Source organism: Leptinotarsa decemlineata, unplaced genomic scaffold (assembly GCF_025532065.1).
Source record: "Leptinotarsa decemlineata unplaced genomic scaffold, Ldec_3_MD MMD2_tig00002082_RagTag_RagTag, whole genome shotgun sequence".
Lineage (NCBI taxonomy): Eukaryota > Metazoa > Arthropoda > Insecta > Coleoptera > Chrysomelidae > Leptinotarsa > Leptinotarsa decemlineata.
Genome location: NW_027412573.1, coordinates 6,607,925 through 6,620,897, shown reverse-complemented (window position 1 = coordinate 6,620,897; position 12,973 = coordinate 6,607,925). Strand labels below are relative to the sequence as shown.

The following is a 12,973-nucleotide window of genomic DNA, read 5'->3' as shown; positions in this document are numbered from 1 at the left end:
AAAAACCGAATTACTGAGGGAGCTCAAGGAAATACCGAAACGTGCATATCAGAACTGCTTCGACGATTGTAAAAAATGCTGGCACAAGTGTTTTATATTTGAGGGGTAAAACTTTGAAAGTTACAACATAGAAATTGATGTATAAATAAATATTTCTTGAGAAAAATTAAAATTCATCTTATATTTTGAACAAACAGCGTATATAGGAGGAATACTGGCACTCTAAGATATATCTCTGACAGCTCAAACCATAGGCTGTTCATCTTTCCTTCGAGCAAAGAAAGATATATCGAGAAAAAAGTAATCAAGGAATCAGCTGAAAGTAATGGGTTTCCTTCAGACATGGTGGATAAGTCAATTAGGAAGAGAAAATCTAGAGAGTCTCTTTATAAATCTTTTTAGAAAGGTGAGTACTCAAAATTCATAGTTTTTCCATACGCACCAAAATATACAAACGAATTGATCAAATTCTTGAAAAAAACTGATATGAAAATGGCTTTCAAAACTGTTCGTTCACTTCAACAAGTGTTGAACAATCTGAAAGACAATACTTAAGAATAGAAAAAGTCTGAGATTTGCTATGAAAATGCGATAAAAATACGTTGGTCAAACTAAGCAGACTATGATAGCTCCCTAGATGGCACTTATTCCACATATTCGATTCAATTGTGCAGAGGAGGCCATTGTCAGCTACAGTATAAGTGAAAAATGCTTGAAATTGTTGAGACCAGTACATGCCAATAAGTTTTCAGATGTCCCCGAATATTCAGAAATCGTAAAATGTAAAATCGGGTATATGATCGGTGATAAAGGACTCATTACAAAAAACCCATTGTTCTCATTCTCCCGTAACTGACAGCTAGAAAACAGATGGAGCTCATGTATCAATCAGATGGTAAATATCAATAGGAACATATTTCAATCAATTATAGAAAATCAATTCCTAAACTGTTTTTATAAATATAATTTTTTAGGAAATAAAGTTTTTGGCTTTCTACTACGCCATCTTGATACAAAACTGTGGAAACCTTCCATTCAAGGCTTCCATCCTTAGCAATCATTTTGAAAGAAGTAACTCTATACATAGCTACTTTTATGTAAACATTGAATTACATTCGAAAGAATTTTTTTTTTCATAAATACTTTTATATGAACATTCGTTATGGAGTTGATTTAGATATCATTGTCAGGATTTGTACGCAGTATAGTAAATGAAAGGAAAAAATTCACTTACATGGAACACTCTCATCCTCACTGGTAGACATCGATGTTTCGGCGTAAGACACTTGCCTTAGGACAATGTATTATACATCTATTTATAGAGTTACTTCTTTTCAAATTGATCACTTCCTTTCTTTCTTTGGAAGGTTTCCACATTTTTTTTTTGTTACAAGATGGAGTAGTAGAAAGCCAAAAACTTTTTTCCCAAAAATTAGTCACTCCTAAAAATATAACCCTTTCAATTCAATTCATTTTTAGTTATTCCACATCCATATCTTTATAAGTTATTGTAAGTATACTTCTTATTTCCTAATGTTTTATTCAAGTATGTTTTGATATTCACATATTTACAACTGTTTTCTATATAATTTTCCAACATAATACCTGAAAATATATAAATTAGATTTTGAATTTGAGAAATGTGTTCAGAATATCATAACTTTTTATATTTTGTGTAGACGTTCAAGATCTGGCAACATTTACTGTCTTGTATTTGTAGGCGAATGTTTTTTCGTTATCGAACAACTGCATTACCTTCATGTATGTAGGTATATTTCTGACCCTTGCCACATATGTTTTAGATATTTTCAAGTGGTGTTAACAATAACATTTGTGCGATTAAAGTCATGACAGTTGGTAGTCTATAGTGATTCAGCTCATCGATGGTTGGAGTGAAGCCAAGAAGAATAACCTTGCGAAGAGCAACCTTTGTGAAAAAATCCTTGCGATGGGAGTGTTAGGGGTGGTATTCGATGATATGAAGTTGATGATGAGGGGTGTGGCACATAAATTGAGGTGAGGAGTGAGCTTAGGCGTTCTATGACGGAGTGTGGGTCATTGATTTGGTCCTTGGTGTAGTCTTCAATTTCGTCCTTGGTGTGGTCCTAGAAAAAGGTGTTTGAGTTGGTTCTAGAATTGGTCCTGAGAAGGATATTCGAATCAAGATGGGCTCTCGATTTTTGGGTCGTTCAGTTTCAGATCTATGGAATTTGTGATTGTTTTAAGTGGAGTGACATCAACATTTTCCTGGACAACAATAACTGTTTCAAAATTATCTTCTATTCAATGAAAAGTTTTACTCATGCAGCGATGGTCTTCTAATAATGGAAAACTCGGCGGAATTTGTTTGGATAACCTCGAAAATGAAATTCATGATGATCAGTTGGCGAACAGTTTTTTATACTGGATCAGATGCGTAGATGATATCTTACTCTATTTTACTGGTACCTACATGCAGACAGACATACAAAAATTGGTTAAAAAATATCTGATGAGATAGATATCAACATTGGTGTTCCCCAGGGAAGTGTACTTGGTCTACTTTTATTTATTATATACCTGAATGATATTTATTAAATTCCTGGGCTACATGAACTCAATCTGTTTGCAGACGATACATTAGTTTATACTTCGAATACAGAACTTAATGATGCTGTAGATACTCTCAAAGGTTATATGTAAAACATCGAAAAATATTCACATATGGATAAATTAAAATTAAATGCAGATAAAACAAAAGCCATGGTGATAACAACTAAATATAAACTGAACTCTATTGATTATAATGAAATAGAAATTGAAATTGGTAACACTACCTTGGAATATGTGCCTGAAATAAAGTATCTGGGAGTTATTGTAGATAACACTTTGAGTTTGAACAGTCATGCTGAATACGTTATAAAAAAAATTAGATTTATTTTCTAGGAGAGCAAATAATTTGACTATTAACTCCAGAATATTAACATATAATTGTATAATTAAACTTCATTTTGAGTACTGTCCAACTTTAATGCATTTAAAAAACCAAAATAGGCTTTCCCAATTTCAAAAACTGCGAAATAGGGGCATGAGAATTATATTAAGATGCAGTCGTTATACTTCCATTGATCACATGTTAAATATACTACAATGGCTGTCGATTTCAAATCGATTATTTTTTTTGACAATGGTTTTTATATTTAAAATAACCAAAAGTCTCCAACCAACCATATTTTAATGAATTTTTGGTTTTTAATAATCAAATACATGAACATGAGACAAGATCTTATAATAATTTTCATATATATAGAACTCACACTGGTGGCGGAATGAAAAACTTATTGTACAAGGGACTACGGGAATTTAACAATTTACCAAATGCCATTGAAGAGGAAAATACTGTAAGATGGTTTAAAAGTAAATTATTGGAATACCTAGAGCGTTAGTTAGTTGGAAAATATGTATATTTTATATAGTTACTATATCAATATCGGTTTTCAACATTGGGTCTTATAAATTGTATATTTTTTATTATTATCTTTTTATTTAGTTTATCTTCATTATTGTTATTATCTATATACAGATTTGAATTTTATTAATATTTTTGGCACTGTGGAAATTTAAATTGTTATTTAGTCTTGTAAGATTAGGATGTATCCTATAATAAAGATTACTACTACTACAGTTGGGAAAATTTTCAAGAAGGACTTTGTTTCATTAATAAACTGCTGGTAACAACGGTTGCAAGGTCCATATTATCAACTCCATTCTTGTCGATAACGAAAACAAGCCATTCACTAGGTCTATTCCTCTTCCAGAAACGACAATAAGCGTTTTTCTCACAAAAAAAGAGTTGGATATGGCTTACAGAACAAATAATTCAAGGAAACTCATTGGAAGCAATGAAGATGAAAATCCAGTGTAGGATAGATCAGGAGTACATGAGTTGAAATGTGGTTAATGCCCAAAAATTCATATTGGCCAAACGAATAGAAGTTTTTCCCAGAGAATGAAAGACCATAGGGTTGGTTTCTTGAATGTGAAGACCAATTCCACATTTCTAAACCATTTTTCGGCAGAGGGGCATGCGTTCAGCCACAATTATAACGTAACGAATTTGGAAAGATTTGTAAGGTTCATTAACTCAACTCAAGATAAAAAGATTGTCGTTAAGAAGAAATACTATGTTTGATATATTTCACACGGAAGGTCTACTTGTTATAAAACACTATTTGGTTCAAAGAAGTGAATTTTCTCACATCGGGTCATCGCCGAAATTTATATTTTCTGGAACATAAATTTTCGGATATTGTGTACTGCCAGAACGATATACATCACTCCCTTTTTCTTCAGCCTTTTATCGTTTGATGTAATGCTTTCCTAACTCCCTCAAACGGCAACTAGGAAACTTTTTCTCCGCTTCATACACTCTCCCACATTCGGATAAAATCGAATCGATATATCCGAGCAGTAAAGAACGTTCGAGCCATTTTTCAGTTGCACCGTGGGGTTATGATGCCATATTGTTGTCAAATCGAGCGTGAATATTCCTGCCACATCTACGAGACCTTAAGGCTATCTAACAGAATTGGGGTCGCAACTCAGTTCTCGCTTGGCTATTTACGAGAGGATTTTTATTTGCTGTTTCACCCATTCATTCATTCATTCAAATAATAAAAGAACTCATTTAAAATTTAATAAAATATTTATTGTGAAAGAAACGGAAAAATACTTTAAATAAACTCACACTCAATGTTAATAAAAAAATACATTAAAATAATCAAAAAAACTTACATTACACTGCCACCCAGCAGGATTGAAGAAAAGGAGATGTGCTGCATTTCTGATGACCCAATCGATACGTAAATGAATACTGTCTGTTGACTGTTAACTCTGATCTATTAACTATGGTTTATGATCTTGACCTCCCTCAATATTTATAAAGAATTATACGCTGACATTGCGACTTTGATCCGGTCACTGTACTGAGGTAAAATGCACAGCATGCAATCTGTGCCAAGTTTGCATATTTGGAGATTGTTTTATATTCCATATCCTGTGATCGGATCAATTTCGATGTCTATGAACTTGAAATATCAAAAGATGGAATTCTGAATACTGAGTGTTTTTGTGTTAAAATATTGAAGTGAGGTTGGAACATCTTTCAATTCATGTATTTACTTAAATGAATCTGAATCATTTCATGATTATTTTCTATATTTGACACATCTCCCCTCCACGTTAAAGCTGGCCCCCAGCTTTCTGGGTGGTAATGAAAAACAAAAAAACAAATTGAAATTCAAATGAAAACTCACAATTCAATAAAAATATTTTGAATAATAAAAAAAATGGGTTTGAAATATGATCATAAACATCAATTACAAACTATATGTCCTATAAAAGTTAGAAAAAACTATATTGTCCAATTGATTCTGCAACTATGAGTTCCCACACTTATATTGTCATAGTCCGGCACTGAACTTTGTCTGTCTTCGTGTCACTCCACCAATCTGTCCGCACAGCGTTCCGTGTCTTGGTTCTGACTTTGTTTTGGTTGACGGCTGCTCGGCTACCACAACTCAACTGGATGGAAACATTGGCAACGTAACAGTGGACTGAATTGGACTGGACTATAATTACGTATTACGTTGTGCTTTGCGTTTTCTCGTATTACCGGAACATGTTTTTATGGTTTCCGTGAAATGTATTTGTCATTCTGTTCCATGCCTATTCTCTCAATTCACTCAATTGTGTATAGAGAAGAAGAGTTACGATTTGACATGACATATGACATACATATAATTTAATGAATATGTGAATATTTATGCGTGAAGTGATTTTGATTTTACACTTCGAAATATATTTATATCTGTGTGTTCATCGTGTAATAGTGTGATCGAGTTATTAGCTGCCCAGGAATATAGAAATTACCCCTTCGAGAGCTTTTGGGAAACTTCAAACATCATCGTCTGTGGTTCTGTTGTGTCAGCATTTATGAAACTAGCGTCGTTCTCATAAATTATTAGTGAAATATTTTCTGTAGGCTGCTTGGGATTTGGATTATCCTGGTACTCAACGGTATGATGGTGATTCTGAATTGTTTTGAGTATTACAATTCTATTCACATATTATGTCTGTGGATGATGTCTGCCCACACAGGAACTGTTTATCAGCTACTCAGAACAACTGGTAACGCAACAACGTAAGTATTTGTTTCTGGTTGAATATGGCACTAGTGACTGCGATATTCCTATAGTCCATTCATTTGAGCCATGATGATTCAACTTCATGTTTCCCTAGGTCATCGTGCTGTCTGTGGTACGATCTGCTGAATGTCCTGGAGTGGAAAACCGTAACAGTGGTGATGGAGTAGTGGAGTAGTGACTGCCTCGAAGTGCCTTGGGGTGTGGTGTTGCCTCGATTGCATGAAACAAGAGAGAAATTCGGCAGTAAGTTCTTTCATGATATATTTTTATTCTTATAGCTAGGTTATGTTACTATTAAATTCGATAATAAAAAAATCAACAAAAATCACTGCATTATATAGTTAACAATCATTTGACAGTTTAATCTAATTGGTTAGAGTACATATAATATACATTAAAGTTAATTTGATGATAAATAGCAAATAGCTTACAGACTTTCTTTTTCAACTTTGAAACATACTTTTTGATTTATGCTTGAGCATACTGTCAAAATCCATTGGTTCTTTATGACACACCCATTTCAACATCAATTTCTTTATGTACAATTTTTTTTTTACTGATTCCTTACAGTCTTTGTCACCTGCCTATTCAATTGTCACCTCATGTGATATACATTTCACTGAATAATAGGAAATTGAAAATAGCAATAGCAATTTATTTTCTTTTCAATGAAAATAAACAGCTATTGGAAATATTTATCGAAAACAACTACTTTCCTGGCTAGTACCAACGACGAATATTGAATTATATCTGATAAATATATATTAGAAAACACATGTAAATTGCATCTCTCAGATTTTGCATATATTATTATTATTCTCTTTATACTCTTTCACCTTTTTTCATAATTACCATGACGTAGTAACTTTCTACATCTTGAAACATCATATTTGTCTTTTGTTAAGACAACTTTCTGTGTCGTACTTTCTACAACATCGTACCTGTCTTTCCTCCGAAGACCTCATGTATGCGCATTTCATTTCATGCCTCATACAAAATTCATATTATAATCATCATCATTTCTCATGAACATCTAACATATTTTACACACCTTCAAAAATGAAAAATTTCATGCAGTTTTGGGAGCGTCCTCCACAGTCTGCCTTTTCATCTTGTGTGTATAGTCTACCTATATAAATGATTCTTCTTCAATACATAATCATCAATTCTCACCTTTTCAATATATCTATACGCTTCTTTTATTTCTCATAATATTACAAACTTCACTGTTTGTAGATCATCAGTCTGAGATGCTACTTCCTATTACTTTCCATACAAAATAAAAAAATAAAACTATGTGGTGACATTGAATTGTTTGTACTTCTTCTGGCAGGAGGGTGTGTCAAAAATGCATTCATTATTATTATGTTTCTTTTCTTATGTAATTACAGCTTATTTTTCCTTAATTAATTGTGTGTAAAATTTTATTTGAAAAATGCAATTGAAAAAATATTTTGTATCTGCATTTCATTCAATTACTAATCTCTAATTATCATACCCTAACTATTCTGGATTCTTATTAGTTTAAAGTTGAATATTTTAATTTGAGTCAGAATACTCATTCATAAAACAGTTCACAGTTCTGGAATTTTTGCGTATAATAGATACCTAACTAGATAAATTAATTGTTGTTTAATATTATATGTACTCTGGACATGCCCTACCGAGCATAATTTAACAAATTTAATTTTGTTATAGGGGAGGCAGTTAAGATTATGCAACGAATAGTGAACAATAGTATTTGAGGACAAAACTTTTTGTGAAAGAGAGGTAAGAGAGGTAAGTATGCTTGAAGTGTAACACTGCCATGTAAAACATGTTTCAATAAAATTTTTGAAGACCATCTTCTTTTATTACCTCTTGATATGAGTATCGCAATAACTATTTATAGCAAATGAATTGTTGAGTTTCAAACTCAAAGGAAAAAGTTTAAATATTTGGCGGTTATATTAAAATGAAACTATTTCCAGAATTTACTAAAAATAGTAAATCTGAGGGATTTTTTGAATATTTTACGTTGCGCTGTATCGAAAACAACATTATAAACCAATCGACACGGGTTCATATTTATACTGTATTTCAAAAATGAGGATTTCTTCATGTTGGCGATCATGATGGCGTTCCTTATCTCAACAGTTTTCAAAAAGTTAATAAAACTCAAAAATGGACCTTTTTCTTGTGTCAATATTCTTATTGATTATATTAAATATATTGATTACTTAATGAGCTGACGTTGATGACTACTATAATTTGTTTTCGAGTCATTACCAATAAAATGTTAAAGGATGATTGGGAACAAAGAATATATTATGAATCTAACTAATTGATACTACGATACACATTCCCAAGCTGATGAAACAGATATTGGTAGGTGTATCATTTATTTTTCAAAAAGTCAGATACGTATGCAAAATTTCGAAATCATGTAATGGGTAATCGTACGGAGCTGGATGAACAGATATTCCATACGTTTAGCCAATTCAACTGTACAATTCCAAGCTGATAAAACAGATATTGGAAAATGTACCGCTCATACTTTCGAAATTTACAGATGATAAATGAAAATTTTTTCAAATTATTCCATTGGCAATCTTAAGAAGCTGAATGAACAGATATTCTTTATGATTGCTCAACTTCAGTAATACTTTTCTTTCTAAGCTGATGGACAGTTATTAGAAAGTGTATTACTCATAATTTGAGGAGAAGGGAAACATGGAAAGTTGACTGAAATGATAGGTTATATTTGGATTAAAAAAAAAAAAAAAAAATTGAAGCACAAGAACCAACATATTCAAAACTAATTATCAAACTATCAAAAAAAACATTTATTTGTGGTATATTAAAAAGAAGGAAAAACTGTAATTTTACTGGATGAAACAGCTATTAAATTCTCTCATTATTGGAAAACAAATGAAAAATACACTTTTCTGCTAATTATCACGACATATTTTCAAAACTTGAATAATTCAACTTTTTGTATCAGAAAATTAGGCCCATTATGAAGAATGAAGCCTCCGAGAACGAGAGAGGCGCCTCCACCACGTGTCGCAACTCAGTTCTCGCTTGGCTATTTACGAGAGGATTTTTATTTGCTGTTTCACCCATTCATTCATTCATTCAAATAATAAAAGAACTCATTTAAAATTTAATAAAATATTTATTGTGAAAGAAACGGAAAAATACTTTAAATAAACTCACACTCAATGTTAATAAAAAAATACATTAAAATAATCAAAAAAACTTACATTACACTGCCACCCAGCAGGATTGAAGAAAAGGAGATGTGCTGCATTTCTGATGACCCAATCGATACGTAAATGAATACTGTCTGTTGACTGTTAACTCTGATCTATTAACTATGGTTTATGATCTTGACCTCCCTCAATATTTATAAAGAATTATACGCTGACATTGCGACTTTGATCCGGTCACTGTACTGAGGTAAAATGCACAGCATGCAATCTGTGCCAAGTTTGCATATTTGGAGATTGTTTTATATTCCATATCCTGTGATCGGATCAATTTCGATGTCTATGAACTTGAAATATCAAAAGATGGAATTCTGAATACTGAGTGTTTTTGTGTTAAAATATTGAAGTGAGGTTGGAACATCTTTCAATTCATGTATTTACTTAAATGAATCTGAATCATTTCATGATTATTTTCTATATTTGACAATATCAACCCTCATCCAGACAACGAAGGGCGAACAGCCATGGAATTAACCGCGGAACTTTCATTCATGTTATTTTTTAGGTTTTATTACCCGTGAAGGAAGGACGTCTAAATTCCGGAGTGTTATATGTTTATTTGGCTACAAACTATCTTGTATCATTTTCATCTTTAACTTTTATATAAACGGTTTGTGATTTCATCCAAAAATATGTTTTGTCGGAGCAAATACTCTCTTCTCCATAACACAATTTCCTCTCTATTCAATAATAAACTATTGCGCCCTCGTTTTTCCATACAAAATTCAAATGTTTCAATAATTTATGGAATGTTGACCGCTCAAAACTTGGCAATAAAACATCTTCATTCATTTCTGTGAGTACTTTGTCTATCATGGGTATTTCATTTCTGAAAAAGTACTCATGCACTTTCATCCTGATTGCATGTTTATCAGCATCATCTATTGATTTTATAATGGTTTGACGATTCTTATTTGTGTTCGGTTTGGAAAATGTATGATTTTGTTTATATTTCCGTGAAACATTGTAAATCGAAGCGCAACACACTCCAATTTTATCGGAAACTTTCGATACGACTTCGTCGACAGTCGATGTCTCAATTTCTTCCATCTCTTTCTTGAACACATTTAAAATCACTTCTTTCATCTCAACACTCAAATGTCTTTTTTTGGATCGTTTCCTGGCCGAATTTAGAGAATAGCTCACAGTGTCATCAGCAGTGTCTGTACTGGACATCTTGGAAAACGATTTTAAACAATATAGTATAAGGCACGCCACACAAATACGGAAATGACTGATTACAACCCTGTGCTGGTACCGAACTCGTACCAAGAAGGCGAATTCACCAATGAACGCTGCCCTTTCCATCTGACACTGGGCGATCACGTGAACATCACGCTTCGGTTTTGTTTTCTTTTACTCTATCTTGGATTTGGATAGACTTTAGCTCAAAACAATGTTTTCAAAAATCAACATTTCTCACCCTTGTGATAATTTTCCTTCGGATTATTTATTTTCTCCTTTCATAAGGGTGAGAATTTATTATACTTTGAAATTTGCCAATAGACATTTGAAAACAAATGTCTTGTCTTATTTTTTTATCGATTCCTAAATAGTTCACAATCATATGAGACATTTATTGGGAGCTCCTCGTAGCAATGATGAAGTCAGATCATGGTCACATATTTTTTGATCGAACCTCGTGCAGAGGTGCACAACAGCTCTTAGCCTACACCCTCCTGACCCGCCACATGCCAGCAAAAAATAAAATTTCGACCCGAAACATCAAAGAGGCCGACGGGAGTGAATTTACTTCTGTTTACTCATATACGGTGCTTGTACTGAATGATGTGTTTACGTTCAGATATTTTCAGTTGGTATTTAGCTCCAGAGGTACTGATATTGATACGTTGAATTCTACTGATTTTTTCGAGTAATTATTTTATGTACGTGTGGTGAACTGATATGAAATAACTTCAATTTGAGATGAGGAGGCAACTGCGGAAAGAGAGAAATTGGTGTCAAGGTGTTGAAATTTGGTGTTGGGAAAAAACTTCAGTAATATTCATTTCATAACATTACTGTTGTCTGCTTTGGCGTCTCATTTGGCTGAAATGATTTTATGTCTTTCGAAGTCTCATACTTTTTTCAACAACAGCGAATCTTCCATGGATACTCTTTTAGGAGCCTTTATCTCTGAATTTGTCCTGGACTTGTAATTACTGACCGTGAAGCCTGAGTAGCATGCTTCTAGTTTCTCATCCTGTTTGTGTGATCTTTTCTATATCCAATTAAGATCTGGGGTCCCTTCAAAATACTTTCTAGAGGCTAGTACATACTAAGGTTGGTCCAACATCGTTGTCATTGCCTCCTCAATAAGCCGTGGGGCTTTGTTGATTCACATCTCAAGTTAAGCGAAAATATGCTGCTCTGAAGTACATTCTAGCATCACTATTTCATCAATAAAGCAAAATAGAGACCCCTCTCCACGAGTGTCATTTTCTAAAAATTTCCTTTGGTTTTACTCAAAGGAAAATGACTTGAAAGTCTCACAGACGCCCTGCATCTTCAGACATTTTTTTATTTTCGCACTACCAAGTCATCAGTTTCTAGGTTTTCCTCAATAGAATCTGGAAGTCACAAATGAATGAAAAGTAATATTGATCCAACATTGTTCCCAAAATGAGAAACTTGTCTCCTACTCATATCGACTGCTTTCAAAAAATGTTTGCCACAATGTAAACTAATTCTCCTAAGCGACCTTTCCATGTGCCAATTTGAAAAATGAATCATTTGAAGATCATACCAGAAATGAACAAATATTTATAGATACTTCCCCCCAATTAACAGTTACATCACTTTCGCAGTTTCTCGAATTGCTATAAAACATTGTTGCTTTGTTGTCCAAACCAATTGAGGTTATGTGAGAAGCCCTTCTATTCCGGCTATTCCGTTTCACGGTTACTTTGTCGGAATTGAATTGCAGTGCCTCGAAAGCAACATGTAATTCCACCACCATCAGACCGAGTGATAGACAGATTAATTGAAACCTTAGATGATTCCACCGGATATGCAGGAATAGGCGGGAGATGGAAATCGAACGATGCATTTATGTTGGAATGTCTCCAGTTTTCCCGGATTAGTGCGATGGCTATTTGGAGAATTCGTTAATGGAAAATGGTTTTCATTCACATCCGTTGCGCATGTATAGATTATGGACAATTATATCTTGAGGTAAGATTTCAAACTTTGAAAAAATGGAATTTGGTATGGTATATGAAAATTATTCACACTGTCGTATTCAGGTAACGATTGCTATGTAGCACTTTTTTTGAATAACCTGATAAACATTGTGTTTGCAATAGCAGGGGAGCCCACGATGCAAAATGGGGATTTACTCGAGCGTCATTGAGACATATTAGGTTGCAAAGCTTAGATGATAAGAAGAAAAAAATGTTATATAATATATACCTTTTCATCGATGAGGAAAGCGGCTACAGATTTTTAAATATGTAAAAATATACTGTTGCATGGGACATACTCGAGCGCGTCAGATATTGATAGCATCAATGTCCTAGGTATGTTAATCTGATCGTT

The 12,973-nt window shown here is 33.2% G+C and overlaps 1 long non-coding RNA gene across 2 annotated transcripts; it reads left to right on the top strand.

Moving 5' to 3' along the window:
* Nucleotides 1–5,750: 5,750 nt before the first annotated feature.
* LOC141482911 (uncharacterized) lies at nucleotides 5,751–8,026 on the top strand. 2 transcript variants are annotated; one of them, XR_012465802.1, is made up of 3 exons: nucleotides 5,769–6,181; nucleotides 6,280–6,428; nucleotides 7,884–8,026. It is a non-coding gene; the product is annotated as an uncharacterized lncRNA (long non-coding RNA). The 2 variants fall into 2 exon arrangements; XR_012465801.1 differs by lacking the exon at nucleotides 7,884–8,026 and having other exon boundaries at nucleotides 5,751–6,181; nucleotides 6,280–6,877.
* Nucleotides 8,027–12,973: the final 4,947 nt, after the last annotated feature.